The sequence below is a fragment of the Mus caroli genome, unplaced genomic scaffold, assembly GCF_978045245.1.
Source record: "Mus caroli unplaced genomic scaffold, Mus_caroli_1 scaffold_13, whole genome shotgun sequence".
NCBI lineage: Eukaryota > Metazoa > Chordata > Mammalia > Rodentia > Muridae > Mus > Mus caroli.
The window spans coordinates 67,919,153-67,926,311 of record NW_028227268.1 but is presented as its reverse complement, the minus strand read 5'-3'; positions in this window follow the sequence as shown (position 1 = coordinate 67,926,311).

Here is a 7,159-nt window from a genome sequence, read left to right as displayed (position 1 = left end):
TCTCTTCTTTCAGCATGTGGACCCCACAGTTCAAACTCAGATTGTTAAGTCTTTTTTTTTTTTAAAGATTTATTTATTTATTTTATGTATGTGAGTACACTGTAGCTGTACAGATGGTTGTGAGTCTACATGTAGTTGGATATTGAATTTTAGAACCCCTGCTCGCTCCAGTTGGCCCTGCTTGCTCAGACCCAAAGTTTTATTTATTACTATAAGTACACTGTAGCTGTCTTCAGATGCACCAGAAGAGGGCATTAGATCTCATTATGGGTGGTTGTGAACCATCATGTGGTTGCTGGAATTTGAATTCAGGACCTTTGGAAGAACAGTCAGTGCTCTTACCCAGTGAGCCATCTCACCAGCCCCAGATTGTTAAGTCTTGACAGCAAGTGCCTTTACCTCGTGAGCCATCTTTTATTTGATTTATTTATCTATTGTGTGTGTGTGTGTGTGTGTGTTGCAGGATATTTGATCACACTGTGAACCCTGAAAACCAAAACTGTTTCTAGTTGTTGTGTGACTCAGTCCTTAGCAAATACCTTTAATCCCTCTGGCTGGAATTCAGACATGCCCTTAGTACACACATTTAATCCCAAACAGTGAAGGTAAAGTTAGTTTGAAGAAGGAAGCACCCATGTTTGAAAGTGATGTCTAGTTGAGTGGCAGACAAAGTGATGAGTCAGAGAAAGATTTAACAGACTAGGATATGCCCAACTTTCATGAGAACAGAGAGGAAAGGGGAACTATTTAAGGACCAGGGTAGAAAAAGAGGAGAGAGGGAGGGAAGGGGGCAGTTTTACTGGGACAGTTATAATGAGACAGATAGAAATAGTGAGACAGAGAGATAACAAAGTAGACACAGGTGAAGACAGAATGAGCCAGAGAATGAGAAAGAGAAGACTAGAACAGATTGGCAGAGTTAGATTGAGGCCAGGCAGAACAATTCAGGAGAAACTAGAAGCCAGACTGAGTCAATTAGAGTGGAGCTTGTGGAGGAGTTTGAGTCAGAACAGCTGAGTTGAACCAGCCAGGCAGAGATCAGAAAGAACAAGAAAGTTGAGTTTATTCAGCAGTAAGCCTCAGTGGCTGAAAACATTCCAGGCCTAGATTATATGGAGGCTAGAAGCTTCCAGGAGTAGGCCTAGGTTAGCAGATGGAGGCAGTAAGTCTCAGACACAACAAATACTTCAGGAAAATAAAACTTACATTTTACAAGTGCATGGGTGCAGAGAAAGAGAAAGAGATAGAGATAGAGATAGAGATAGAGAGAGAGAGAGAGAGAGAGAGAGAGAGAGAGAGAGAGAGAGAGAGAGAGATGTCAGCCTTGGCTATTTTCCTTGGTTGCTCTGCATCTTACTTTTAGAGACTGGGTCTCTTGTCTCTAATTCAACCCAGAGTTCATCATTCAGCTCTTCTGGCTGACCAATGAGTTCCTGACTAGGCATCCTCCTGTGTCTACCTCCCAGTGCTAAATCATAGGCATGCCACCCTGCCTGGATATTAATGTGGGTGCTGGGATCTGAACTCAAGTCTTCATGATTACACAGTAGACACTTTACCACTGAGTCCTGTCCTCATCCCCTCTGGATGCTATATTATTACTGTTATTCTTATGTTTGTTTGTTTGTTTGTTTGTTTTTGTTTTTTTGAGACAGGGTTTCTCTGTGTAGCCCTGGCTGTCCTGGAACTCACTTTGTAGACCAGGCTAGCCTCGAACTCAGAAATCCGCCTGCCTCTGCCTCCCAAGTGCTGGGATTAAAGGCATGTGCCACCACTGCCTGGCTATTCTTATGTTTTAAGAGTCTCTAGGGCTGGTGAGATGGCTCAGTGGGTAAGAGCACCCAACTGCTCTTCCAAAAGTCCGGAGTTCAAATCCCAGCAACCACATGGTGGCTCACAACCATCCGTAACAAGACCTGACTCCCTCTTCTGGAGTGTCTGAAGACAACTACAGTGTACTTACATATAGTAAATAAATAAATCTAAAAAAAAAAAAAAAAAAAAAAAGTCTCTCTAGTAGCCTTCCTGGTCCAGAACTCTTTTTTTATACTAAGCTGGCCTCGAACTCACAGAAATCCATGTGCACCTCCCTCACGAGTGCTGAGATCACCTGGCTGGTGAGTTTGAAACGTCTCACAGCCTGAGAATGCGCTGATGGACTTCATATGTGGTATAAAATAAAGGGGATCGTCAAGGAACACCCCAGTATTTGGAGGCTGAGGAAGAGGAGGAATGGGCGGGGCATGATCACAGTCTGGAAGGTGCCTTTCTTGAGCTGGTGTGCTGTGCTTTCACTGTGTGGTCTGCACGCTCTGCTTACAATGACGCCTCTGTCACCTTCAGTTGTATCCTTACTATGACAAGCTTTTTTTTTTTTTTTTTTTTTTTTTTTTTGAGACAGGGTTTCTCTGTGTAGCCCTGACTGTCCTGGAACTCACTCTGTAAACCAGGCTGGCCTTCAACTCAGAAATCTGCCTGCCTCTGCCTCCCAAGTGCTGGAATTAAAGGGGTGTGCCACCACTGCCCGGTGCTATGGCAACCTTGAGGAGCCATTTGTCCCATGGAACCTTTAATTCTGCCACAAAAGGCAACTGTGTGCCTTTTACTCCTCAGTGACAAAGGAAGTTTCTCTCTCTCTCTCTCTCTCTCTCTCTCTCTCTCTCTCACACACACACACACACACACACACACCCTCACCCCTAGCTGAGGAGCCCTGGCAGTTGATGGCTTCTGAGGGAGGAAAACCCAGTTTTAAGACTGTGACCTTAACCTTAACAGGATGAACAGACTCGGACCCAGGAGTGTATGGTTGGCTCAAAGTAGACTCAGCGGGTAGTGAAGGAGGAGGAGGAGGAGGAGGAGGCGGAAAAGAGAGAAAGACAGAGAGAGAGAGAGAGACTGGGAGGAAGTGGAGCGTGAGGGTGGATACTTTAATGTTAACTTGACACAAGCTATAGTCATTTGAGAAGGGGAACCTTAGTTAAGAAAACGTCTCCACCAGATTGGGTTGTAGACAAGCTTGTAAGGCATTTTTTTTAGTAATTGATGGGGAGGGCCCAGCCCATTGTGGGTGGTACTATCCCTGGGCTGGTGGTCCTGAATTCTTTAAGAAAGCAGGCTGAGCAAGCCATGTGTAGCAAGCCAGTAAGCAGCACCCCTCCTTGGCCTCTGCATCAGCTCCTGCCTCCATGTTCTTGTCCTGTTTGAGTTCCTGTTCCGGCTTCCTCTAATGAACCACTATGATGTGGAAGTGTAAGTCAAAGAAACCCTTTCCTCTCCAGCTTGCTTTTTGGCCGTGGTTTCTTGCAGCAATAAGACCCTAACTAAGTCTTGAGGGGAGAGGAGAATATGATCAAAATACATTGAATGCATGTGTGAAGTTCTCAAGGAATCAATACAAAAAATATATATTGAAAAAAAAATAGTCTGGCAGTGTCGTATGGTAGTTCTGTCGCTTCTGTTTTGAGGAACCAAAACACGCCCACTTCTGCTGTGGTAGCTGCAGTTGACATTCCCACCAGCGCTGAATAAGGGTTCCTCTTTCCTGTGGTCCCCTGTGAAGGAAGGAGTCCGCGCTTGAGCAGGGTGTGGGAGGACACAATGAACACAGGGTCACAGGTCTCAAATGCTGTGCTCAGGTTACAGAAATGCAAAACTCAGATGGAAAAGAAGGTGGTAGCAATCACGCACCAGAGTCAACACTCTTCTCAGGATTTCTGAGAGCCAGCAGGTGTCCCCCGCAGACAGCCACCAATACCATGTGGCAATTCTGCTTTTGGAAAAGATGGTGGTGATAATGTCTAGGGGAGAACATTTACCCTCATCACCTTGGGTCACTGCGACTAAGCACTTTTCAGTGTGCATTTGCAAGGCCGTGCAGTCTCCAGGACTTGTCCAGAACCTTCTTTTAGGATGGATGGATGTGGCAATGGGGGACAGAGGCAACCAGATCTTTGTGAGTTTGAGGCCAGCCTGATCTGCACAGGAAGTTTCAGGTTAGCCAGTGCTATAAAGCAAGACTCTTTCTCCAAAAGAGAAAAAAAAATTTTTTTAGGGCTAGTGAAATGGATGGATCTGTGGGGGAAAAAATGCCATCAAGCCTGGTGACCTGGGTTCAATCCTTGGGACTCACAGAGAAGGAGTCTTTCTCTCTCTGTCTCTCTCTCTGTCTCTGTCTCTCTGTCTCTCTGTCTCTTTCTCTCTCTCTCACACACATACACACAGACACCATTATACAGTTGTATACGTACATAGACACACAAACACAACAAATACATATGAAACAATATAATTTTATGAAACTCTTTTTTTCCTACCTTGCCCTTTGACCTTCCTCTTTTATTTGCTCAAAGACCTTTCAGGCCTTGCAGAGCAGCAGGAAGCTGTGATGCTAAATGCCTGGGTTCTGCACCCTCTTGTCCCTATCTTGATCTTCAGCAGACTAATATGTCTGAAAATGGCAATATATATGGACCTCAGGAACCATTCTCATTACGGCCATAAAGGTAACTCAAGGAAGGAAGGGTTTAAGTTGGTTCCCAGTTCGAGGACACAAACCATCATGGTGGGGACAGCATGGTGCCAGAATGTGACTCACCCGCAGTCAGGAAGCAGAGGGAGGGAGGGAGGGAGGGAGGGAGAGAGAGAGAGAGAGAGAGAGAGAGAGAGAGAGAGAGAGAGAGAGAGAGAGAGAGAGGAATGGCCACACTTAGCTTGTTTCTTCCCTTGTATTCAGTTCACAACCCAGTCCATGAGATGGTCCTGCCCATATCTAAGTCTTTGTTTCTCAGCCAACCCTCTCTGGAAGCACAGCTCACCTGTGAGTGTGTCTTCAAGGTGATTTTCTGTACTCTCTGATTCAACAGAAAGCCCAAAGAAGTCAAAGAGAGATGAGCTGGGTGTGGTAGCCATCCCAGGTCTGGGAGGCAGGAGGCACCCAAGGATAGCCTCAGCTATACAAGGCAGCCAGGCCTCAGAGGAGGAAGGGGAAGAGGAAGAGGAGGAGGAAGAATTCTTTAATGGAGACAGGGGAAAGGTATGTATACATACTTGTATATGTCTCAATAAATAGACAATAATAACATCTTATCACTCAGCTATGCTAACCGGCAGTTTTAGATGATGCAGATAATTGCTAATGAGCCCTAGCTTGCACCTGCCCCTTACGTCAGTGATTCTCATTTTCTGCACTCAGAAGATCTCAGCAATAAGATTAGGGCCTGGAAAGATGGCTCCATGACTAAGATTGCTTGGTGCTCTTACAGAGGACCTGAGTTCATACACAGCCACCCGTAACTCCAGCTCCAGGAGTTTCTCTGTGGCCTTTGAGGGATCCGTGCATATAACACACACGGCACACACACCACAAATAAAAACGAATCTTTAAAAACAAGATTAACTCGATTATCTTATACCTATTGTCTGTGGAGACCAAGTGCGAGCAGGGGGAGGAAGGCCACTCTTCTGGGGCTCCATTAGGTCTGTCACAGAGTCAAGGATGGGGATGATAGATGGCCCATCCCTGGAAAGCCAGACTGCTGAGCACTGCCCAGGCTTGGAGTCTCATCTCCCAGCGGGGACTCTGAGGGGTTTGGGGTTTCCATGCAGACAGCCAACCCTGCCCCCGTCTGAGTGGGAATGTGGAAATACCTCACAGAGGTTCAATGCGTGGAAAGTAAAACACAGAAGAAGCAGACCAGGCCTCGGGAATCGGGATGATCCCAAATGTCCCCTCTACATATTCTGAATGTCACACAAATATGGAAGGGTGGGGACATACAGGAGCCGGTTCAATCAGGCAGGTGTCATTTGCTAAGCTGACCTCTTTCCCAGTGGCACAATTAACTGTCAACTAAACAGAATCTAGAGCCGCCCAGGAGGCAAGCGTGTGGGCAAGCCTGTGACCAGACTAGGATAATGATGTGGGCAGCACCATTCCGTGTGCTGGGGTCCTGGGCTAAATGAAAAGAGAGAGAACTGAGAGCGTTGGCGATTCTGTTCCTTGACCGTGTCTGTCACGTGACAGGCTGCCCGGGTGCCATTCTCCATCAGCATGGACTGGAGCCTCAAACTGTGAGCCAAGGCACAGCTTTCCTGCTTCAAGTTGCCTCTCTCAAGCAATGAGATAGGTAACTGACAGTGCCTGAGAGAGAGTCACCAGAACCTATGAAACCGCACACCAAAAGGACGGAAACTACATGTGTATTCTGTTTCTCACTCTTTGGCTCATGGGCACTAGCTCACATTGGTCATCTTGGTCCCATGGTCCCATCTTCTTGGCACACACACACACACACAGTGCTGGGGATGAGACCCAGAGTCTCAGGTAGCCAAGCACATGCCCTATCATTGAGCTACATCCATGACTCTCATGTACACAGTTCTTATGATCTGGTCAACTTTACTGCAGACGTTGTCCAAATGGCTTCACACGTGTGTCTAGAAACAGGCTGGTTGATCTTGGTGTGGCATTCGATCGGGATGAGTCGTTTCTATTCCATATGGTCCCCTATCCTCCAGGAGACTGGGCACGATGTCACACACTCCATTTCACTTGGTGTTCTCAGATCTGTAATGCAGAAAGCAGGGCTGGAGAGATGCCCCAGTGGTTAAGAGTGCTTGCTGAGGACCTAAGTGTTTTACAACTGCCTGTAACTCCAGCTCCAGGGGACTTAACATTCTCTCTGGCATGCATACATGCATGCGCGCGTGCGTGCGTGCGCGCGCACACACACACACACACTTTAAAGAAAAATCAGCTTCACAAAGCAGAAAGAGAAGGCAGTCTCAGGGTGGAAGCCATCATCGAATTTCCATTTGTAACACTTTTACTGTTGACCATGGCAAGTTACAAGGTCAAGACTCAGGAGATGACCCGTAGACTCTACTGTTGGGTACACAAAGCTACAATGTTATATTAGCTCTTGTTTTTATAACACCTTTACCCAAACTATTATATAAGAACCCTGTATTATGCTTGGTGCCCAACAGGTAACAGAAGATGTTCATTGCAAGAATTCAGAAGTAAAAAAACAACTCCAATGATGTCCCTGTCTGCTGCCCCTGGCCCATAGGCGTGACCCTATGTTGGTTTTGTTCACCGCTGGATTTCTGAGTTGGGCTAAGACTCAGTGGTTTAGAAAGTTCAACACACTTATCT